At 35.8% G+C, this 25944-nt stretch overlaps 1 long non-coding RNA gene across 1 annotated transcript; it reads left to right on the forward strand.

Annotated features, from left to right (window-relative positions):
- The first annotated feature begins 1139 nt into the window (after positions 1-1139).
- Positions 1140-19514, forward strand: LOC140689206 (uncharacterized). The gene is made up of 4 exons (XR_012064089.1): positions 1140-1227; positions 3928-4012; positions 7195-7443; positions 19380-19514. It is a non-coding gene; the product is annotated as an uncharacterized lncRNA (long non-coding RNA).
- The last annotated feature ends 6430 nt before the right edge of the window (positions 19515-25944 follow it).

Raw genomic sequence — 25944 nt, forward strand, 5'->3', positions numbered from 1 at the left:
GGAAATTTGGGGGATTTTCTTTATTCTAGAAATTTAATCTTTTGAGTTGCTGTTGTAAATTGTGTCTTTGTTCCCATCACAGTCTTTTATTGGTCGCCTTTTGAATTTATGGAAGCTTAGGAAAGGTCTTGAGTTCAGTATCTTGTGATTTATGGAAAAGCATGAATTACTAAAAGTAATAGACTATCTCATAACAAAGCAACTGTCAGAAAATAATCCTCTACCATGTATCCAGAATTGTCATTTTTTTTTTATGAGACTGGAATGAATTCCCTAAAGAAAATTTACACTGTAATCTCTTGTACCAGCCACATTTGCTCTAAAGTATATTCTTCAGCTGACCCAAACGAGGGGCTCCTGACATGCTCCATTACTTGCTGTCAAGCTAACAGGAACACATGTTTTCTTGTCTTATTTTTCATATGACAGTGGAATCAGATGGAAGAGAAAGAAATCACTGCATGACTAATTTTATGCTGCTCAAAACAGATTCACCTCTTAAATATCATTCTGTCCTCACCCATGAAATTACTAGATGCTAAAAATAGGTCTTAAAGAACACCACCAGCTCAATAAAATCAAATAGTTTACTTTAAATTTTGATCAAGTTTTACTTCGTAAATTATTTTTCTGAGTGAACTTAATAAAAAAAAGTCAGCTGCTGAAAAGGTCTAGGTGAAGCCTTTGGGACACATTATCAAATCAAAACAAGAGGAGTAATCAGCAAAATATGGAGTATTTGTGCTCATTTTTTACTTTCATATGAGTGTTCATGGAATGTCATGAGTTGCCTTCCAATATGTATATATGGAGCCCTTGGTCTAAGGTAAATATGGACAGGGGCACATGCAGAACAAATGGCCATGGAGGTCTGAGTCACAGAGTGGACAACATGGTGCTTTGGCCAAATACAAATCTCTTGCCTCACACAGTTGCAATGGGGAGTCTCCTCCTCAAATTCATATGTTGAAGCCTATTGCCCCACTGTGATGCTATCAGGGGTGGGGCCTGTGGGAGGTGATTTGGTCATGAGGGCGAAGCCCTCACCAATGACATTAGTGTTCTTATAAAAGAGACTTCACAGAGATCCTTTGGCTCTCTCACCATGAGAGGTTATAGTAAAATGATGGTGTGTGTGTGTGGAAGTGGGTCTTCACCTAATAGGCCAGTGCCATGATCTTGGACTTTCCAGCCTCCAGAACTGTGGGAAATAGATGTTTGTGGTTTGTAAGTTACCCAGCCTGTGGTTTTTTGTTTTGGCACCTGAAACAGATTGAGGTGATAGACTTATCAAGTTTTTGTCTATTCCTTTTTTTTTTCTTTCCATGAGAGTTTAGGGAGAGAATTAAGTAAAGAAGATATTACAAAGAATATAATAATAATAATAATAATAATAATAATAATAATAATAATAATAATAATAATACAAACATCACTTATTGAGAATTGGCTGTTTCAGGAAAGCTTCATTTGAATCATTTCTCAAGTCTTTACCAATGAGAAAAAAATGGTTATAGAAAAATTACTATACAGAAAATTAAGTCAGAATAATAGCTATTAAAATTAATGTAAAAATTAGACCCCCAATGTGGCTACTTCTATATACATTATGCTAAGCACCCCACAGGCTGTTGTGGACTGGTTAAAGCATTTATTATGACAGTCTAAAATGAGGGAGGGAGAGCTTATTTGTAATTAAGGTAAAATAAGACAGAGAAGCAAGATGGGTGTCAGAATTAGGACTGCTAGCTTTTACTTGTTTTATTTTAATCAACATAATTTTTTTCCAACTCTAAATATATAGTTTCATTCTTTTGCCAAATTTATTCTGTCTAGAAATGTTAACAAAACTATTAGTACTTTTAAGTGATATTGATGTGACACTGGTTATTCTTTGACTGACAAACGAGATCGGTATCATTATCTTAAAGAAAAATATGCATCTGGACATTTTAATTGATGTATAAAACAATTTTACAATAGTAAGTTTTTCACAATGTAACACAGTTGCCTTTGTATCTGAAGAAATTATAAATGAGATTTCATCTCTTTGTGCCTCTCAGTAAACATGAAAGCCATTATTACTTCCAGATGCAAGTGTTATTAGATAAGTAATTTGAGGATAAAAATACTAGCAGTGTTCTTATTTCCAATATGAAATTTTAAAATTAACTTGGCATATGGGTTATAATATTTTCTATGAAGGCTTCATTGTTACTCATTTGTAGAAAGATTCTAATCAAGTGCACCTCTGAAAGACCACAGGCAATGATTAACAAAATAATAAGGGAACTGAAGTTTTCAGTGTGGTTTTGCAGTGTATTATTCTGTACAAGCAGAAGCTAAGGTTTCTTATTTAAAATTCTCTGTAAGTACGAGACTACCGTTTTGCCAGTTTAGTGGAGATACGTTTCCTTTCCGAAAGGCTGCCCTGAAAATGTGTCATCTGGTTGATTCAATAATGTTTGGTTGGGGTTCTTCTGAGTTATGGCTGACTTCAGTAAAATTTAAAATTAATGAAGTGGCTATTAACATTCCTTAAGCCTCGACCAAGTTAGGTTAGACAAAAATTTGAAATTCCGAATCAGAATAGAAACAACAGCATGTCACTACTATATGGAAGGAATGGAATATGCTTCTGCTTTTTCTTCTATCTGCAGGACAAGTTTTTTTTTTTTCTTAATGTGCACATGCCTTGGGAATTAAATGATATTGACATAAAATCTCAGCAGCTAATTGAACTGTGAAAAATAATAAAAACCAACTTACTGGCTGTTTTAGCTACAGTGGCAATTAACTAAGCAGATATTTTCCTCCACTGAAGTAGCATTAAAACAAAATTCATTCAATAGATCAAACAGGCGACATTCTGGAAATCCGGTATCTTAAGATGTTCATTAACTGTTATAGAAAAGACGTTTTCTTTGGCATTGTACGGTTGAGTGTCTATTATGGACTATAACTAAAAGCAAAAAAACCTGAATCACTCTCACTGTTGGGATCCACTTTACCACTGCACTTCCTAAACATCATAGCTATGTTGTGTATTGCTGTTTGTTTGGGGGTAGGAGGGGGAAGAGGGAAGAAATAAAGGAGAATGAGAACATGAAGAGGGAATTAAAGGCTAAAAATGAGCGTGAGGAATGCTCAGGATCTTCATAAACAGTTAAGAAATGGTTAAGGGGAAGGATAAGGGAGAGGAGGTGTACTTAAGAGCAGAGTCAATTATTTAAAAGGGCTATTGGGAAATAGCTTCATTCAAAAGCGAACCACTACCATGGTAAACAGTAACCATCAACAGTAACAATTAAACAGCCACATCAATTTAACTGGAATTTTATAGATTTGATCTCTTGAATATTTCGCAAAACCTTGCCCTCCTGTTTATCCTCATTGCCATTGAGTGAGCCTTTTATGAGCCTGCCAAATTCTTTTCGTGAAACCAGTTTCTTGCCCTGATGAGTCAAATTCCGTAACTCACGATGGAGTTGGCAGTTTGAAACAGAAGCCTGATTCATTTCATCTACCTCTGGAAAGCCTTCCATGGCTCCCTGTGGTCCTATAACAGAGCCTGGTCATTTACAGCCCAGAAACCTGAACCTGTCTCCTTTGTCATTAAACATCGTGTTATGTCCCCTCTGTTGCAGGTGCACCGACCTGGCTGACATTCTTTTAACACGCCAGGCTCTTTATTGTCTTTGGCCTTTTAATTTATTGGCAATTTTATTTAAAATGTTCTTCTCTTCCTTTACCACCTTTGGAAATTTTATTAATCCTTTAAGGACTTGCTCTTAATTCCTTTTAGTCTCTAGGCAGAGCCACTTACTCCCTCCTCAGTGTTTCCAGAGAGTTCTGTTAAGTACTTCTGCTATTTCACTAATTGCATTGTATTGTAATTATTTGCTTACGTGTCTCTTTCCCCTACAGGGAGATGACTTAAAGGCAGAAACTGATTTCAGTCATCACCTTAGCCCCTCCTCCACCTCTGCAATGTCTGCACCTAATCTGTCAGGTGATTAAGATCACAGTGGTAATAAATGTATAAAGAGATTTAGGTACATTCAGGTTTATAGAGATGTCTCAAAAACCATGCTCAGGTGATGAAGACAAAACCTATAGGACCAAAAGATAGGAAGAATTGAAAATTATCACTAGAGACATATAGGTTGGGGGAAATCCAATAAATTGACTTATAATCCATTTTTCTGGTGTTTCTCAAAAGTTACTTACATTGCCAACTTTTGATTTACTTTTTTGTGGGAATATTCTGACTGCTAAAAAATGCTGCATTCAAAATGAATAAAATAGCAGTTTTTTATATTCATGTCTCGAAATAACTCCCCAGATGGTCTTCAAACTTTCCAAGAAAATAAACTTTGGAAAGAAGTCAAACATGAGATTTTTCTGCCTAAAAATACACCCATCAACCCCAATGAGGTTATAGATGTGAGGTAACTAGAGATGATCTGCCTTTGATTAACTAGCACTTTTGTTGGTACCAATGTTGTCATTTACAATATTGTAAATGAAAGGTATCATTGAATTCATGACTTGACAAATACACATTTGAGTTAGTAGTTATTCACATATGTTCAAGATTTTAACTTTTGTTTCATCATCAGCTTCATATCATCATTATCAAGATCATCATTGTAATCACTGCTAGCAGCCCTCAGTTATTAAGGAAGTACTATTTGCTAAGCACCTACCTAGTTCTACATATTTTTCCTCATTTAATCTTTAGACCTCCATAAAGATAGTAAGGCAGATACTGAAGCCTCACCTAATGTGAGGCTTAATAGCTGTTCTAATACCCTTCTCCCTTACCTTTGTATATTATAATGGTGAGAGAGCAAAAGACTAGAATTCCCACCCTCTCCTGTAACTAGATTTGCTCCCGGGATACAATTCTTACTCGTGAGATACAGGTGGAAGCCACTGGCAGAGAATCTCTTCCCAGAACCTTTCAGGGAGACGATTTCTATGCTTCACACTTCCCTGTGTTTACCTAAAACCTGCCCAGATGCCTAGAAGTGCAGCAGAAACTTTGAAAACATGAAGGAAACAGGATGGTAAGACTAGAGGAGCCAGAAGAGTCACCTGGGACATAAATAGACTGTAAGAAATAGCATCGCCCAAAACCAAACTACTTCTCTGGTAAACAAAAATAACAAACAACAAGGGAGTTCAATCAGAATTTACAGATTTGATCACTTGATTATTTTTCAAGCCTTTGCCCTCCACTGCCTTCCCACTGCCGCTGGCCTGGCCCTCTATCTGCCTTCTTATTTCTCACATGGAAATCAGCTTCTTCCGTGTGCGGATAACTTTACGAAACTACACCTTCACTCTTGGATGCACAACCTCTGTATTGTTAGTTATGTGAGAAAAAGCAAGCCCCTATTTAGTTAGGCTGCTGTGGTTGTGGTTTCCTTATAGGCTCAACACGAGCATAACTAATTTAGATTGGTTCTACTCTTCCTATTTTATGGATGATAAAATGAGGGTTAGGGAGGTTAATGCCCAAAGTCGCACAGGTTAAGTATGTTTTGTTAAGATTCAGATTCAACCTATCAGAATCTGAAGCTCATCTTCTTTACATTATAGAAATAAAACAAATTAGGCTGTGATACAACATTGTAAACTGACTAGACCTCAATAAAAAAAATTAGGCTGAACCACTTAGAACTGCCAGTGACAATTTCATGTTTCCTCTTAGTTGGTTAAATAGTAATAATAACAACTTGTATACATACATACACACACACTGACTAGAATTCTAAAGCTGCATCCCTGTTTCTTGGTCAATTAATAATTTTATTAATTCATTCGATGACTAAAGAAATACTATAACGACTAAAATAATTATTTCCTAAGTCATTCTTTTTTAGTGTATAAATATAGCTTTGATGTTAGAATACTGGACACTGTGCCTAACACTCAGAGGGAGCTCCAAAAATATTCACTGAATAAAGAATATTTTGAATTTAGTAACCTCCATTGCAGGTGACTTAAAAAATAACATTTTGAAGGAGGAATATTATTGCCTATAATATAGTTACTGGGCTGATGCTCAGTTATGCTATACCTTAGAAACTAATTTGATCTAACACAGTTATTCTTATTTTAAAATGTGCCTCAGGTCATCCACATTGTGGAGTCTTCTTAACATCTACCTCAGTATTACTTTGTACATTATACATACATCTGTTATTGCATTAATTACAATTTCCCTACTAACTTGTGATCTTAGTAAAGGCAAGAACCTTGTCTTCTTCATGTTTATGTTGGGGACTTGAATGGCATTTGATAAATGCTTAATGAATAAAATTTATTACCATGATTCATATTTGCTTAATGCCAGCTGCGCATTTTATAAAGACAAATTTAGCTGTAAAGTTTTAAATGAGATTTATGGCAATTTGGGGGGATATGGGAAAATATTAACCAGAAAGAAAAAGAAAGTGAGTTAAAGTTGAGTTTTGAAGGAATATTTGAAAATTTGAAGATAGACAATAATTCAAGAGGCAGAAATGGAGAAGCAGATGTTTTTGGCTATAAAGTACACCCAGGCAAGCACATCTGTGATTTCGATGACACTTCATCATTATTATGTGAAAGCAATGAGAGCTGTATAAAAGGCTGGCACCTAAGTGCGAATAAAGGAAGGAGCTTGATGGTTGTGAATATGGTCAAATTTTGATCTGCTTTAGAAAGTTCTGCTTTGTTCAAATTTTTTTTTTGGTATGAGGTCATCATCAATGGAATTGAAATACAGGTCTAAGATTATGCTAACTCTCAGAGTGATGGAGAGGTATTGAGTGAAGCAGTCAGTCATGGGCTCTGAGCATCCCTAAAAATTGTTGCTGACCTTAAGGCTTATCTGTCTTCTGATACCGAGCCATCCTTGCAACCAGTCACAGAGACAGCAGAGTAGGTCAAGGGAACCACAGCATGGCTCCGTGTAACTAGTTCCTCTTCCAGGAGAGGGGCGTTGGCTTCTCTGCTCTTGCTTCAATGTTTGCTGCTCACTCAAACGGCGCTGAGACCCTTGGCCTCTCTCCTGTGATGAAACCCACTGTGTGCCATGTACCTGCAGCCCTTCTCGTTACCTTTTGGGAACTGGGGCAAATATGCTGAAGCTCATGTTGCTTGCTGTGCTGTGAGTAATAAAGTCCTTTGGTTTTGACCCAGGAATCTCATGTCTTCTGTCAGCATGACACCTCTTGCCACATAACACTGCCGCAAACTAAATTGTTAGCTTGCAAGTGGGATAGAATCTCAGACCCTCCTCAGTTCTTGAAAGCTGATGTCTCCTTCATGAAAGCTCTGCTCAGTGGATAAAGAAGATGGAGTGAGGATCCCGGGGATCATCTTTATATAGGGACATAATTACAGCCTACAAAACTGAAGGCCAACAAGGAAAATCTGTGACATCTTGAGGTAAAGTGCCTCCTTCTGATGAATTTGCAAATTTAATTTTTCACCACATGGAACAAACATACCCATGTTAAGCAGACTGAGCGAGGTAGGTCATTTAAAGCACTGGATCTCAGGGTATTGCTGGGTATAAGAGGTAAAAGACAGAGCTGATACCAAAGAAAGATTGAATGCTTAGTGGAGCATTTAGGAAATTTCACTCATACACGTATAAAAGTCAGTAAATAGTTCTATTCAAAAAATAACAGTGTGTTGAAGGATGACCAAATGAATAATGCAATAAAAGTAAGATACTTTTATAGACACTGGGAGACACAGTTATACATATAAAAGAGACAGTAAATTGTTCTGTTCAACTACCACTGTGTTCAAGGGCAGTCAAGTGAATAATGAAATAACAGTAAGATGTTTTCATAGCACTGTGAACATGGTTAGATGTAATAGTCACTGTATTGCAATCATTGCTGACTTGTGAGTTTTAATCCCTTCAAATGTTGCATCAAATATTCTAGTATAAAAAATGTACATGAACAAACACAAAATGTGGGGAAATGCTAACAAAAAACCAGAATTGGGAATGAGGGAGCAAGAAAAACACAAAAGAGTTAAAGATTTAAGCTTGCCAGCATGTATGAAAAAACATTGCCATAAAAAGTGTTCATTAATTCAGAAACTTTCACAATTGGGAGAGGAGAGATTCCAAAGTAAGCAGCTCTATTTATAAACATTTAACAATCTAGAAGCAATAACTATCCAGGGAGGAAGAATGTTAATTAAATGCCTAGAGGCAATCTAAAATGATGTAAGTGAATTTAAAATTTAAAAGGAAGTAATCAGTTATAATTACAACTATAGATAATTAGACTTAAATTCTACAGTGATATAGTTAAATGAATAGCATGTCCTTAGATCCTTGGTTCATTTATTCAATAATTGAGCTGCTTCAATATACCTTTCATTTGTTCCTGTTTTTTAAGTTCACGTTCTAGTGGGGAAGAAAGTGTATAAACAACAGTCTACAACATGCCAGATTTTGTTAGCTACTTTACTAAAGGTATGAAGATGTTTTGAGACTAATTTCTGACTAAGCAATTACAGAGGGCTTCATGGAAGAAGCAGCGTTACTGAACAGAAAACTCAATAGACTTTTTATAGATGAAGGGGTTGGGAAGGGCATGAACCAAGGAACAAAGAGGTGGAAGTGCTGGGCATGTTCAAGGAGGGCTGAGTGGTCTGCAGTGTCAGGAGTATATTGGATTTTCTTTTGTTAGCCAATCTTAACATTATTTTCTGTTTCTCTTTAAAAGATTAATTAGGCTCATATATATGTACTGATTTGGTAAACGTTTGGCCTCTGTTCTGCCAGGTATTTCTAAGTCATATGACTCTAGTCTTTCACTGGATAGTTTGTTCACTCATTCTCTCTTTTGGGGTATATCTTATCATATTTTAGGAAGGTCTGTATTTTTTCCTAATGATTACCTTTGTACTAATATCCTTATACCCTAATCTCTTTCTTTCCCTTTGTCCCTTTTTCTGCTCCCCACCCCCATTTTTCTGTCTTACTATTGTTCAATGGTTACCTACTATGAGCAATACTGAAATTATCTAGTAAATTCTCTTTCCTTCCTCCATATCTTGAGATAGTATCTTTTTACTCCCAGTGAATACCCAGATCCAAGTTAATATTTAAGCAGCAAACTCATTTTACTTTTTAGTATGCCCCCTATTCCTGCTGTCACCCACTGTTGGGCAGTTGCAATGTGTCTATATTCTCAGAGCATATAGACATTATCTATTACAATATTACATATTTTAAAAACCCCTTTGCAATCATCACTTTGTAAAAATTCTAAAGATAAATATGTGTTTACCCAAACCTTTTATTTATTTAAATTACATCTAATGATATTTACCTTATTAAAAATTAAAACTGAGAAATTAAGTTAGTTAATGATTCGTTTAGAATAACAAGAGTATACCTATTATATATTAACAGGATAATATATGTTAAATGAAAAAATATTTTTCTAAATGAAAAATAGTGAGAATAATTATTTTACATTTTTAGAAATTTCCTTAATGTCTGGCTTCATAGAATAAAGTTGGATTATCATACCTGATCCATTCAATCTTTGGAAATATGTTGTTTGGGTTAAGAAAAATCTGGCCTCACACAAATATGTGAATGAAAATGGAGTATTTTAATAGTGTTTTCAGATAATTGCAGATATTCTTCTTTGATGCTACACAGAGTTTTGACAAATGGCAGTTTCTTAAAGATGAGTTGCAATGTGGAATCTGAAACCAAAGCAGTGAGCTCTTTGTACTTCCTTGCATTAAATCCATTTGTGTTGCACTTCAAATAGGTCTTTTCTCTAACATCATGTGTGTAGTGGTTATTTGGAAACTATGGGTTCACTGAGTTATACAGACCTTTCAGAGATTTACACTTACACTATACAGTATCAAAGCATCACATTTATTAACATAACTACTGATCTTATCAGAAAAGTCTTTGAGTACTGGAAATCTATAACTCATTGTACCTGTAACTCACTGTCATAAATATAGTTTTTTCCAAAATGATAATTTTCTCTTTAAAGTTCAAATTTTATCACTGATAAAGAAAACTATCAGTAATTTTCTTCATTTATTTTTTAGGAAAACTTCTGTCAGATACCCAAGTCTTAATAACCATAGCTTTGTCTGTAAGTTGTTATTTGCAATAAAAATGGTGTTCGATGTGACAGGTGACTAGTTCAGATTGCAACTCAAACACTTGCACAAGTGTTTTTCCTAAGACATATGATGTTATTTTGGAATGCTGTAGAAATGCTTTATACATACTTCCTATTTCCTCACATAATAATGTAAAGGTCAAGATTTAATAAAATTAATTTTTATTGCTTTATCTAGAAACTTCTTAAAATGAATCTAACTTTTTTTCTTGCATTAGTGTTGGTGGAGGATACCATCTGTTTCCACAGTTTTTACTCGTGCTAAAAGGCCATCAGTTTTACCCATCATTGCTGTTAAAGGCAATACAGTTATTCCATGGTTTTTTGCTTTTCTTTTTTTGTTAGTGCAAATTTTAAAACTGTGACATTTGTGCGCCTTCTGAAAGGTTTCTGTGGTTTCCCCAGGATCTGCAGAGCAAGTTTGCAACCCTCTATTCTAGAATATGTCTTGGTGTTGGCTATTCTGAGACTATTTTACCAAGTATGCAGCGTCAATATATAGTTTAAAGTCTTCTTTTACTTTTGGAAACTTCTTGAATCAGTTTTGTTTCATTTTGTGGTTTTCTTCCTTTGTCATTGTTGTACATCTCATCCTCTTTGCCTACCTTCCATATCTGTTATCTTCTCTTGAATCTTTTTATCTTTCTTCACTGCCTTTTTTGGGGTAATTTCCTCCTTTCAATCTTTAATTTTCTTAAAGCCTTATCTATTTTGTGTACTCACTCTTGTGTTCCTTTTAGTTTCATTTCTGAAATGGCTTTTCCCCATTATTCTAATTCTGTTCCTTCTCTTTTCAAATTTTCCTTTTCTACAATCACATTTCTGATTTATGTTATTCTTTCATAGATTTTATCACTTAAAAAATAGCTTTTACCTTGCTTTGAAATATTACGTTACAATTTCTGTCTCTTTTTGTGGGACTGTGCTCCGAGTATGCTTTTATTGTAGAAACATCATTCTGTTTGTAATTATTTTTTTCTAATAACGTTGAGAGGGTTTTGATGATAAGCCTTTTCCTCTACATACTTTTGGCAGTGAAATCCACCTTCCTGTACTTTTGGAAGAGTGTGATTACCCCATCATACCTTTTCTAGAGCTCCCTCTTCTGTGGTTTTTGGAACATGACGAAAAACACAGCATTTCAATTCCTGCTCATCTTCTCCAATTTTAGGTGAATCTTCTCTTTCCTTTGCTCCTCTAATTTGAATTTTGTTTTCAGGAATTTCCCCTCTATAGCTAGCTTTGTCTTTGCAGCACTGTTTTGGTTTACTATTTTCAAGCGCTCCTTTAGCCCAGACTGTTGTGACACTGTCAGATAGCATTGTGGTTTTGCTTGCACTCAGCCTTGGATTGGCTCTTGCAATACCTCCTCTTAGCTTTGGTTTCCACCCCAGTGAGGATGTGTTGCTACTTGAGGATTGTCCTTTTTTGGGACTATCAACATTATTACCTTCCCCCTGCTTCCCCTCTTTATTCCCTCCTGCAACAGTGTCTGATACCAGGTTATCATTACTTCATAGCTGTTGGGAGCTGGGGATGCTGTTCTACCTAGTTTTGCTGCAGATGTTACACCTGATTCTTGGTTTTGCTGCCCTAATGGATTTTCTAAGACATTCCCTTCTCTGGTGGCAGAAGTCAGGAACAAGAGATGCCAACCCAAACTATGTAATTATATTTAAGTTACGCTTGCTGCCATCCCATTGGTTAACATGTCCAATGGCTGACCCCGACATCAGGAAGGCAGGGGACATTACTTTCTCCTACGTGGGGTGGGAAGTTCATATTTGTGAATGAAAATACAATCCACCATAGTCTTGTTTGAATATGATCAAATTCTTACTTCTGAGCTTCCCCTGAGAGGGAGTTGAGCATTCTACAATAACCACATGGACAGGAAGAAGAAGGGAAGGGAAAAGCAGCTTTCAAAAATTTGAAAGGAGGATAAGGTGCAGAAAGTCCTAAAAACTGGGCTTTTTGAGAGAAATTAATGTCTTTCAATGTTCAGTCATAGGAATGGACTATTGTGAAACAGACTAATATGGAAATGCTTCCCATTGCAAAGATTTAGAAATCTAATATATACTTCATAAATACATGATTTAATAAATAAAAGATAACTCTTTCTTGTAGAAAACAATTGAGAGTTAAAATCTACAGTGGAGAGATTGGTAGACGGTACAGTGGTGTCATGAGTGGTTACAGGACCCAGAGATAGGCCCTTTGTGGACAAAGATTTGATAGGTTAACACTTACAGAAAAGCATAAAACTAGACTTCAGACCCAACAAGAGAGACAGAATTGATACCCTTAATAAACACATCTGAAAAAGCTCACTGAACCATTTCTGGAATAGAGGGCTACAAAAACTCCCATCTACTGCCCTGGAGAGCATGAAATTCCTGCTACTTTACAAAGGGAAAAAAAAAGTCAAGAAGAAAAATTCCAAGTCAGCACTGAGAAGGGGATTGCATCTGAAATTATGATACATATATGATGAAGCAATCTCTAAACTGAGATTTGGACATAAAACTGATCCTTGCTTGGTGATATCCCCAGGGCCCAAAGCAACAGCAAACAGAATGTCTCTAGAGGGACATTTCTAGAAGTAAGGACATGCAGGATTCTTATCAGGAAAAAAAATTCTTGTGAAGAAAAGACCTCCCTCTTTCTTTCTCTTCTCCTTCCCCTTCCCCTCCCCCACCACACACACCACATACAAACACTACAAAACTGTACAATGATATAAGTCATCTTCAGTGTCAGTCTATAGACATAACAACTCTCTAAGAACTTGAAATTAAGAACAAAGTAAAAGACATGATTAAAAATAGGTGCCCCTTCCTCAACATTAGTTGTCTGAAAATCTTGAAAAGATTTTCTGCAGGAAAATAACTGGAAATTTTTTCCCCATTATTTCAAATGGGAAAAATGATTGTGTGTTATGCATCACTACCAGACTTCCCTAAAATTTCCTGAAATGTAGCTAGGGCACTAGAAAATCTTTACATGTAAGTTAAAAAAAAAAAAAAAACTTCTGTTAGCATATAAATGCTTAAAACATTGCTTCATTATTACAAAACAATGTGATCATTAATAGTTGCTCTGTAGGTAGTAACATAGATGGTTTGCATACTGTACCAGAAACATTGTATTTTCATATAACACAGCAAAAACAGAAGGCAATAAATAAATCTGTTAGAAAAATGCGGACGCAGTTTACAATGAACACCAAGACATTTTCCAGTAATTAACTGTTGTTACTCAACAAGGTGAGTGAAAACTTGAATTTGATCAGTAGAGGGAGAAGGGGAAACCACTGAAGTCATCATTGTTAGCAACCGGTTGCAGAAGTTTATAATGCAAACAAAGTGGGTGATAAAGAAGTCATTTCAGGCAAAATTAAGAGGAATGGTTATAATTTTCCACCATTTTCATGCTGCTGTAAAGACTCCCGAACAAGAAGACTTAGAAAAATCTTCTCGGAAAGTGATGGGTTCAATGTTTTGGGATAAAATCTCTTATCAACCAGAACTCTGCTTACATGCCCATTTTTTAATGTTGGGAAACATTAGGCTTCTCCAAGTGCCAGCAACATTCAAGACATATGTTTCCTTCATTGACACTCGGCTTGATTTTTCAAAACATCTAACTTTGATTTTTTAACATTTTACCAATTATAGTTGGACTATAGCTTGAGGCTTTTCTCCAAATGTCTTTTTGTTAGAAAATGTTGTACTGAGTTTTAGAAAATGTAAATATAAAAATTTCATATATAGACATTAGCCAAAAAATTGCATCGAGACATATGTGTAATCTATGAATTTTGAATATAAAAACGACAATTCATTCTACTAGAAAAATGTTGGCAAGGGAGATTTCTGTGGAAGTGTTTAAGATGATTAAATTGATAAAAGGAATATAGTTCAAAAGGAAAGAATACAGTGGCCAAACAAAACAAAACAAAACAGACTCAGAAAAAAATCGAATTAGAACTTCTAGAAATAAAATATAGAAGAACTTAAGTAAAAACTTCAATGGATGGATGAAAGCAAATATTAGAATTAGAAGAGTTTTAGTGAATTGAAAGTTACATCTTATGAGATTATCAAAATGCATGAGACCAAAGAATTAATTAGTTGAAAAGTATTCAAAGAAAGGAATTAATTAGAAGTTTCAGGATAGGAATTCTGGAAAGAGAAAATTGTGAGAATTAAGAGAATGATCAAAGATGCACTGGCTGACAGTTTTTCATTTAATCAATGATGTGAACCACCGGTTTGGAAATGCCCATTAAACTCCAATCCTGATTAACAGTAAGTCCATAGTTATTGACCATTGCAAAACATCAAAGCAAAACAGGAAAACCTTGGAATCTTTCAAAAATAAAGACAATTAACTTACAAAGGAATAACCATTAGACTCACAGCGAACTTTAAACAACAGAGATCGGGTAGTAATAAGGTTATATCTTCAAAGAGTGGAAAGAAAATAGTTACCAAATTAGAATTTTTATCAGCTAAATGAAAATTCAAGAGTGAATGATGGCAAAATAGAGTTTTTATGTAAAACTAAAGAAAGAACTACTTTATAAATAAGGAAACCAAGCACAAGAAAAAAATTGATAAGAAAGGAATCAGTAAATTTTAAGTAATGATTTTTTTGTAAAAAGTAATGATAGTTTTAATGACTAATTTGTAAATTTAACAAATGAATGAAAGCAAGTTATGTGAATGAAAGATGAAAATGTAGTCAATTGTGCTACAGAATTTCTAAAGTCCTTGTTTTATTTTGGTAAGGAAATGTATTATGATTTATTTTAGACTTTGTTATGTGTGCACTCTAAGAACCAAAGATCACTTATTAGAACAATAGAAGTAGCAATATAACACTCCTACAAGCAGAAGGGAGAAGAGACTACGACAACTCAATTGGAAAAAAGGTAAAGGAAAATGTTTGTCAATAGAAGGCAGTGAATAAAAATGACAGCAATACATCCACATGTACTAGCAATTAGAATCAACATAAAATATTCTAATTTACCAGTTAGTATGCAGAGATTTTCAGAGTGGATTAAAATCAAAGTAAACTGAGCAATACCAAGTCATATGCTATTTGCAAGACATGCCTTAAATATAAAAGCAAGTAAGGTTTTAAGGTAAAGGGATAAAGAATAAATGCCAGGTTAATATTGAAGTGAGTCAAGTTGATATAACTTCATCAAGTTATATAAGGTGAAATAGAGTTTAAGGCAAACATCATTATTTGAGATAAAGAGTCACAATCACAGAAGGAACAATTTACTGTTATAACAATAAGAAGATATAACAATTCTACAAAATAAAAAGTCTAACAGAGTTACACGGGGAAACAAACAAGTCCACAGTCATAGTGAGAAGATTGTAATAGACATCTCTTAGAATTAGTAAACTTGGCAAAAAAAGTTAATAGGAAAGTCAAAGAGCCAAATGACACTGTTAACTAACCTATTTAATGGATGGACGCTTGAAACTCTGCATAACAGAGAGCATGTACCAGGCAACAAACTAAACTCAACGAAGATTGAAAATTTTAGCTTAAGCTGATCATATTCTCTGATCATAATAAAATAATGTTAGAAATCAATTAATCAAATAATAGTCACACCCCTGTCATTCTTTGGAAAAATTAGAAAACACCTTGTTGGGCTGCACTCTCTGGCCTGCAAGGCCTGTCCTCGCCCAACTTCTAGGTGGAAGAAAGAGCCTGGAGTCAGTAACAGAGAAGACAGTGGCTTAAGGGATAGGGGGAGCTTATATGTCTGAAGCAAGGTCCTGGAGCAACACCCTGCTGTGTGTGGTGGCCAATGGGGCAGGGCGTGGTGGCAGTCTTTGCTCCTGGGGGAATAGGGAGACTACCAGTTATGGGGAACTGACATCAGATTGGCTCATTGGCTACCCTGGACACAAGAAGAGGGGCCAGCCCTCTTAGCTTCTTGGGCTAAGTACCTTCTTGGGGCAGAGGTCTTCCCTTTGTTAAACTGTCAAAGGGGAGCCATTCTGATCTAAAGATTAGAACAATCACTAGCTGGGATGGGAGTGAAGGGTTGAGGGGGAGTATGTAGGTATACCAGTGCACTTTACCCTTTCTTTGTGTTCCTGAATAATTTCTACATATTTAATGATGGTCATTTATTTCACTAACACATGGACAACAAATGTATTAAGTAAGTAACTACTATACAGGTTGTGGATGCTGTTACTATAAATAACAAAATTTATTCAGTAGTATTTATATTAATAAAATCATATGAAATAAATGACTGATAGAATTTTTAAAAGAATTTTTACTCTTGATTAATTGCTATTTATGGTTATATGAATGCCACATTTATAGCTAGCTGTTCCAGCAGAAAGTTCTTTCATTTCAATATGTAATTTTAGGTTTTAAGAACACAAGATAGAATCAGTCACACTTTCATCACTGTGATTTTCATGTTCTCACTGGGAACCATTGAAAGAAATCAGAGATATTTGTTTTAATGAGAAACTCAGAATACTCTAAGATAAGCCACTTCTCTCACAATGAACTCATTGCGTGTATTTTCCATCCAAGTTGTTAGTCTTACATCATTATGATTCTCAGTCTCAGATTTCTGAATAGTCCTTTAGTGGTGCCAGGTTTCTTCATAACTATGCTTAACCATCATTTTTGTGAACATTATTTCCTTTCCCTATCCTCTAAGGGCAGTATGGAGTTTTGAATTCATTTAACTAAATTACAGGCTAAGACTTTGCAGTACTTTGGACTATCAAAAGACTTTTAGTATAAAAAAGAAATTATATACTCAGCTTGAAAAGAACCAATGTTTATTAACTAGTTTATATTGGCAGTGAAATGCTGCATATGAAAATGAAAGTGATTCCAGGAACCACAAAGGGCTAAGATCAGAATGTTTAAAATTTTTTATGTCAAGTTGAATTTCGGCTTTATAGGTTTAGATGATCGGGTGATGATCATGGTGTTGAATATTCCCATGGGAAAATAGGCAGATGTCCAAGAAGCACTGATGCCGCTACAAACCCCATTTTTGCTGTGCTGTGGCTCTGTGGTAGGCACCCCCGATTGGGCAGCTCCGGAGATACGTTGAGTCTCAGAGGAGGAAGGAGAGATGTGCGACAGTATGGAGCAGTAAGACGGGACAAAGGCTACATGCCACAATTAAAGACCTTCATTGTTTATTTTTTTGTTTGTACATTGGTCACCCTAAGCATCTTTACAAGGTTCATCTGGCCCAGCCCTCAAATCTGTGATCCTTGTTAAAGGAAAGAACTATGTGATTCCATGTCCTAAAGCCCTGCCCTGGGAACCCTCTTTAATGCCATTTGCAACAATGTGGATGGACCTGGAGATTGTCGTTCTAGGTGAAGTAAGCCAGAAAGAGAAAGAAAAATACCATCTAAATCTAAAAAAAAAAGGACAAATGAACTTATTTACAAAACAGAAAAACAGACTCATAGACATAGAAAACAAACTTATGGTTATCTCTTGGTTGGAAGGGGATGGGGAGGATAAAATGGGAGTTTGGATTTGCAGATACTAACTACTATATATAAAAAAGATAAACAAGTTTCTACTATATCGCACAGGGAACTATATTCAATATCTTGTAGTAACTTATAATGAACAAGAATATGAAAATGAATATATGTATGTATATATATGACTGAACTGTTATGCTGGACACCAGCAATTGACACAACATTGTAAGCAGACTATACTCCAAATAAAAAAAAAAAAAGAGGTGACAATGAGAAGTAGACAGACAGAACCTCCTTACTGCTCGGAGAGGGAGAAAGAGCACGAGAGGGAGGCTGTCAGAGAAAATCTGTAGCAGCCTGGGCTGTAGACCTGCTAGGTGGAGGGAGCAGAAGAATGGCAGAAACAGTTGGCCCTGGAGCTATACAGATGCCTCCTACAGCTCTAATTCTATCTAAGAATCACCTCCTTCCATCCCCCACTACCCGACAGAACATGAAAAGAAAAATCAGGATGATGCTGGGAAAATATTAAATTCTAATCAAACATAAGGGTTCTTAAAACATTAAGAATTCACATACTGTAAACATGACAAAGTTGATCTTATTACTGGGTGAGGCTCCATGATTTGTAAGCAATTTTTGTTTAAAACAAAATGAATGCCATAATCTTAATAAATTGATGTACCCCATCATCCAGTTAATGGGTATGTATTGAAGATGCTAAACTTATTATATATAAGGCTAGTTGCTACCCTACTAAAAATGGGGAGAAAATTCCAGCAAATTCTGTTTGTTGTAAATAACGTAAGAAAGGGACATATATTCATAAACAGTAGTTTTGGTATATGCGTTTATTGCAATTACTACTGAAAATTATTAAGAGTCCTGTTAGAAATGGTTGATGACATATGGTTCATAAAAAAGAGAGTAGAGTAGTTAAAATTAATAATCAACATACTAAATATACTTATGAAGACAATACGCGAATCACCATCAGGAAATTTTTATTGAAATCAGGGTCAATCATCTGTTGTATATATGTCTGTTGATAATGCATATATTTAAGATACCTGAGTAAAGTTTTCCATAAAAGGACATTATGTGATTTTTAAAAATAAAATTCTGAATCTTAATTTTATATCCCTAATTTAAATTATCATTTTATTAATTTGTATTATGTGACAAGCTGTCAAAGTTACTGGGTTATAACCCATTTAAATTAGATTGAGTAAAGTAGATATTTGAAGTATTCCTATATTCAATTGCAGTTGTCCCTTGGTATCTACAGGGAATTGGTTCCAGGACCCCTGAGGATACCAAAATCTGTGGATACTCAAGTCACTTATATAAAATGGCGTGGTATTGCATACACCCTACACACATCCTCCCATATGCTTTGTTTATTTGTTTGTTTTTGAGGGGGAGGTAATTAGGTTTATTTATTTATTTATTTATTTTTGGAGGAGGTACTGGGGATTGAACCCGTGAGCTATATCCTCCCCCATCATGCACTTTAAATCATCTCTAGATTCCATATAATACATAATATGTAAATGATATGTAAATAGTTGTAAATACAATGTAAATGATATGTAAATCATTGCCTTGCTTAAGTGCAGCAAATTCAAGTTTTGTGTTTTAGAAATTTCTAAAAAATTTTTTTTAATATTTTCTATCCTAGGTCGTTTGAATTAGAAGATGCAGAGCCCATGGATACAGAGGGCTGACTGAATTTTAACATGTACTGCAAAGGGGGTTTGATGTGGCTAAAGGGGAATCAATTAACCTATTAAACTTTTTAAATTTGTGGTAGGAAGAAGTAGTGGGAGATTTGGGAGGGAAAACTATTTGGAAATGAAAGAAATAGACTGAGAGAAAAAATAAATAAAGGTCATGCCAGAGAATAAAGGCAAAGCAGAAATACCTTGGTGATGAAAACTGGCAAATGTAACTTTAAACATTTTATTTTATTTTTTATGGGGGATGGGAATGAGTGAAGAAAATAGTTTTTGACATTTTCTTGTTCTTGAAGTAACATTTCAATTTGAGAATATTTGTTAGCCTGTGGAATAAATTCCATTTTCAACACTTAAACTTCTAGGATAAATATGATTTTTATTTGGTGAAATATTTTTATGATGCAATCTAGAGTTAATATTCAGATTGGATTTAATTTTTCTCTCTTTAGCAACACAATCATCTCAGCATACGAACCACTGGGAATATTATTTCCCTCTCCAGTTTTCATTTGCAAATTTCATTATAGCATGATATGGTTACCAGCTGGTGTTTCTTCTATAACATTATACTCAGGCTTTTTAGCTTTGAAATAATAATATTTTAAAGCAAAAGGAAATCCTTTCTGAGAATATGATTTTGTGTAAGTAACACATTCATAAATCATAAAATGTTTAAGTTTATGCTTATTACACATATTGGAAGTATGCAGATGGCATATTCATATGAATTTTAAAAACTTGATTGGTTTTTAATAGTTTATTATGCAACTTATCAAATTCTTCAGATTAGAATTTTTTTGGCTTATTATTACATTATCACTTTAGTTGTCTTAAAAGCCCTAAAAGCCCTGTAATCTTTTTTTTTTGATAAATGGATTAAAAACTTGTCAGGTTTCACAAGGTTCTTTAAGCATGTCTGCTGAATAATTATTCTGTAAATATGTAGAATAGGTTTTCTGAAGGAGTGAGCATATGAGTTTGACCTTCCTTTCTTCCTTTCTTCTGTGTACTCTCTTTCTCTCTGTTGATCCTTGAAAAACAGAGTGTGAACTGTGGGGGTCCACTTACATGTGGATTTTTTTCAATAAATACATATGGTACTACATGATTCAGGGAACAGAGGATAGGGAAGCCTGACTATGGGACCTGAGCATCAGCCATGGGTCCTGAAATCACTGCCCTACAGATGCTGAGGGACAACTGTATCTCTTTATAATTCTCTGTGTGGTTTTGACTTTGGATTCGACTATAATCTTGGTAACAAGCTGTCAATTTTAAAATGAAAGTTGTGGATGTGTTTCAGTTATAAATATTTGATCTAACAGAAAGCATATAAATATAAAGGGGTTAATTTATATTTACAGTTGTCCCTTGGTAACCATGGGGAATTGGTTTCAGGAATCTCAGTGGAACGAAAATCCACAGATGCTTAAGTCATTTATATAAAATGGCAGAGTACAGCCAGCCCGCCATCATACATGGGTTCTGCACCTGCAGAATCAACCAACGCTGAATTAATTCATGGTTCCTTGAATCCTGTGATGCAGAACCAGCAGACAGAAGGGCCAACAGTAATTCATTATCAAGGCATCTTGGGTCCAGTGGCAGTGCTGGGCCTATGGTTGGTGTCAATAAATGTTTGTTAAGCTGTGCTCAATCTGCATCATTTGCTTTCTAACACTGGTGTTCCACAGATGTAATAAATTTCATCATTAATTAAAATGGTCTGAACATCTAGAAATGGTTTTATATAAATTTAGTCAGTTGCATTTTGGAGGTATGACTGACTTATTGACTTCTTCAACAATCATTTATTACTTGGCAGTCCCTCAAAAACACAATTCCTGTACTTGAACAGATAAGTTTAGAAGATATACACATACACAATTGAACATATGTAGCAGCCAGATTCCAAAGATAATTCTCATCTAGCATAGCTTCCCAATGAAATTTTCCTCCCAGGATTCATGCCCTTGTATGATTTCCTCCCTTTAAATTGGGGCTGACCCTTAACTCACTCATAACCAACAGAATACAGCAGAGGTGATGCTGCATAACCTACAAGCCTAGGTTAGGAGTAGGCTTGCGGCTCTGCCTTAGTTTTCCAATCCTCACTTACCATGAAGGAAGCAGCTGTCAGGTAGGAAATCCAGCCACTCTGCGATCACCACTTAAGGAGGAAGCCCAAGCTAGCTGCCCAGGGAGACTGTGTGGAGAAAGGCCCAACCAGACCCTGCAATTCTAGCCACCCTGACCAGATGTGACTGAAGGAACCGAGAGATGACTCTAGCTTCAGTCACCATCTGACTCGACTGTGTACAGGAACCAGTGCAAGAATTGCCCCTCTGAGCCACTAAGCTTTGAGGTTAGTTGTTACGCAGCAACAGATAATGTAACAGCAGAGTACAGTGTGATGGGTACAGAATGGAAGTTCCCACCTGAGGTAGTGATGGTGGAGAGAGAGAAGAAAGGAGGAAGGCATAGAGAATGTGGACGGTTTGAAAAACTAAGTAGTAAAGTAATAAATGATGCTTCTTTCATGTAAGAAATCCTTGTGAACTGCAAAGTTGTTTTCTAATCACCACTTATCTCAAAGGCAGGAGTCTGTGTTCATAAAGCTTTTTAGGCAGCTTTAAAGTAGAAATTCACTCATTTTTTCATTTATTTATTTGAGAAAGGTTTGCTGAACTGCTACTAGGTCCAATGCTCTCGGCTACACGTGACGGGCATCTGTGAGGAAGCTGAGCCAGGAGTGTCGTTTACTGTTCAGTGAGAACGGTAGTAAAAGGAAGGAGAAAAATGAGATGGCAGCTGAAGCAGAGGAAAGTGGAACAGATTTGTAAGACAGGAGAAAGGCGCTTATGTAAAGGGAGTTAGTTAAAGGAATAAGCTTGGAAAAGAAAGATTAGAGGCATAGGTGGAAAGAGCAGTACTTCTTTCTCTGAGGTGGGTGGAAAACAAGACGCAAGGATAGGGAAAGATAAATAAGTTTCTAACGGAGGAAAAATTTGTATCAAATAGCATCCATTGTCCCAAATGAGCAGAGGGTGACCTAATTTGCTGGAAGTAGGGCAGTCGGGGGAGGAGGGGGAGGGTGGGAGAGGGAGGAAAGCATGAGCTGCTCTAGTTCCTATGTTGAGAAATGGGATAAGAGGCCAACCAGTGATGAGTAAAATGGTTGTTGTGCTGCAGTGAAGGCCCAGCTGAGGCTGGCAATCGTGAATTTGTACCGCAGCCCATCACCATGGTTATGTAAGTTTCTCCTACAAGGTGGTTCCCGGAGCAGAAAGAATAGAAATGGATGGCTGAGTGCAGGTTAGAAGGAGAGATTGGGTATTTATTTTCGACAACCATTTTAGCAAGTAATATTGAGTCTGAAAAACTCAATATGAAAATATTAACTATTATGTGCATTCTGAAATAACATACACAAGTCTTGGGTTTGAGCTCTGAGTATCTAAATTCCTGGAAGACTTTGGGAAAATCATCAAGCCACTTAAACATTTTTTCCTACCAAATTTCTCATGAGGCTCAAATGAGAAAATTTAAGTGAAGTGGTTTATATACTTCAAGGTATGATTTTACTATAAGATATTTTTTTCTTTGGCAGTAGGCAAAGTTTCATTTCATGGATGGCTTCAGTTTCATTTTGTCTGTTGCCATTTGTTAATCTGTCTTTTTTTATTTTCATATGTAGAAAACTTTTTTCAGCCAGTTGCTTTATCCCTTATAGCTACATTTGTTTCTCTCTCTTTTTATTTTGTTAGGCTGTTTGGTCTCACTGTCCTAGCAGACTGCCTAGAATATTTCATGCTTTTTGCAACCTGAATTCCAGTTTGCTATACTTTCTTTTTGTTTTCTTTTCTATGGAAGCCCTAATTCTCTGTTGATATCCTTTCTCTTAATTACCTACGGAAATTAGCATAATATAGATCCTTTTAGTTCTTAACCTGATTGATCCAAAGATAAAAGAGGCCCAGCAATTCTATTGATTGTCTAAGTTCTTGGATCTTATTCTAATAGTCAGCATTTTATACCACATCCCTTTATTCACAGAATTGCTTATTATTTTTACAATTTTCCTAAACTCTTATCCATTAATCTGTGACATCTGTTGGTGACATTCGTTTTAAAATATAGTCTTTAAGCAAGAAGTGCTTGTGTTTGTTCAAATTCTTTTTACAATGTGTAGTCCAAGTCCTCAATGGATGAGTTTGCTTTCTTATTTAAGTATCCATCTCTTCAGTATTTGCTTGTATGAACAAACAACATTTCTAATTTTCACATGAAAAGAGTAGACAGACTGAGTCCATGAATTGTAAGTTCAAAGGGGATAAGGCTTCATTTAATTGGAGTGGCAATTTTCAGTTTGTTCACAGGGGGAGAGCTGCAAAAAGAAAGAGACATGCAGGCAGTTTCTCACTAAAAATAGCCTGGCACAGTTCTGATAATTGGAATTGAGGAATTCTAAGAAGGTGAGGTAATATCTCATAGGGTGGTTGAGATGGCACACACAGAGGTAACAGTGAAATGGCTCTGAAAGATCTAAAAAAGAAAGAAAATTATAGTGTCCTTTAAGGATTAATCTGAATCCACACATGACTGATATGATTAGCTATTTGTGAGATTCAACAAAAAGACTGTACATTTTAAATTGAAGAGTCCCTAAACACTGAGACATCAAATTTCAAAGACCTGAGTGTAATCTCATAGTAGAACTGGAGTGTGATGACTCAGTCATTTGAGTGCCCGGGGAAGGGCTGTCAGGATTGTTAGACATGGTCAGAAAAGGCAAGCCCCTGAACCAAAGATGCTCTGCTTATCACCACTGATTTAGCCAACACAAATATGGCCCTGGAGATGTGTACAGTCGGCCCCCCTTATCAGTGGTTTGGCTGTCCCTGGTTTCGGTTACCTGTGGTCAAACGTGGTCTGAAAATATTATACAGAAAATTCCAGAAATAAACAATGTTTTAAATCGTGCGCTGTTCTAACCAGTGTGATGAAATCTCATGCCATCCTGCTCTGACCCACCCAGGATGGGACTCACCCCTTTGTCCAGCATATCTTGCCTGATGGTCAGTTAGTAGCCATATCACAGTGCTTATGTTCGTCACTCTTATTTCACTTAATAATGGCCCCAGGGCATAAGAGTAGTGATGCTGATAATTTGGATCTGCCAAAGAGAAACCATAAAATGCTCCCTTTAAGTGAAAAGGTCAAAGTTCTTGACTTGGTAAAGAAAGAGGAAAAATCATATGCTGAGTTTGCTAAGATCTATGGTAAGAGTGAATCCTCCTCTGTGAATTTGTGAAGGGAAAAGTAATTCATGCTAGTTTTGCTGTTGCACCTCAAACTTCAAAAATAATGGGCACAGTGTATGATAAGTGCTTAGCTAGGATGGAAAAGGCATGAAAGTTTTTCGATGTTTTGGGAGAGAGGCCATATTAACATAACTTTTATTACCGTACATTGTTATAATTGTTGTATTTTATTATTAGTTATTGTTGTTAATCTCTTATTGGGCCCAATGTATAAATTAAACGCTATCACAGGTATGTATGTACAGGAAAGATAGCATATGCAGGGTTGGTTACTATCAGTGGTTTCCGACATCCACTGGAGAGCTGGGACTGTATCCCTCACTGGACAGAGCAGGTTAGTTAGGATTTCCCATGGTTTAAATAAGGAGATAAGTCTTGAGATTATTTATCAATTTATGTTCTGATTCTAGGATCATTAAGACACATTCTGATGAAAAAATTACTTTTCCAGGTAAAATAAAGGGGTCCTGAATATGATACTTGAGAAAACCATTAACTCAAAAGGAATGTTGTTCACTAGAAATTAACTTCCTGGCTTATAGCATCAGGAATTTGGTTCTTGTGAGTCCAGTAACCTGAATCATTACTCCAAGTCTAATTTCTGGTCCTGGGGAAATGAGAACCAATAATCTAAGCCAAGAGTTCTTCAAGTATAATCAGCTGACCCCTGGGGTCCTTGAGGCTTTTTCAAGGAAGCCAGAAGGTCAAAATTACTTTTATAATGACATTAGGATATTACTTGCCCTGTTACTGTGTTGATATTTGCATGGAGGTACATATGCAACAATGGCTAACACTCCTGGTGTCTTATGCTCTAGAAGTGCTGCACTGTATTCTGTGTTTTCTGTACACTTGTGGAAAAAGTTTTGCTTAAGAATTTTTTTGATGAAATAGTACAATTTATTCAGTTTATTAATTAGCCTGAAAAATCAGTCTGGTCCTGGTACCTTCGGGGAGACCTGTAGCCAGGTAGCCATTTGTCTACTTTTATCTAATTAGGTTTTAACTTTTGATGTGTTAACACATGTAAGTAACAAGAGCTATTGACCATTACACATCTTTTTTTTTCTGGTAACATCTGGTCTAAAGCAATTGTAATGTCTAAAAATGTAATAGTTACAAATGGACACCTTGAGGTCGTAAGGTTGCAGCTGCCAGCAGACACGGCTTTGAGAATGGTTGG

The sequence above is a fragment of the Vicugna pacos genome, chromosome 25, assembly GCF_048564905.1.
Source record: "Vicugna pacos chromosome 25, VicPac4, whole genome shotgun sequence".
Taxonomy (NCBI): domain Eukaryota; kingdom Metazoa; phylum Chordata; class Mammalia; order Artiodactyla; family Camelidae; genus Vicugna; species Vicugna pacos.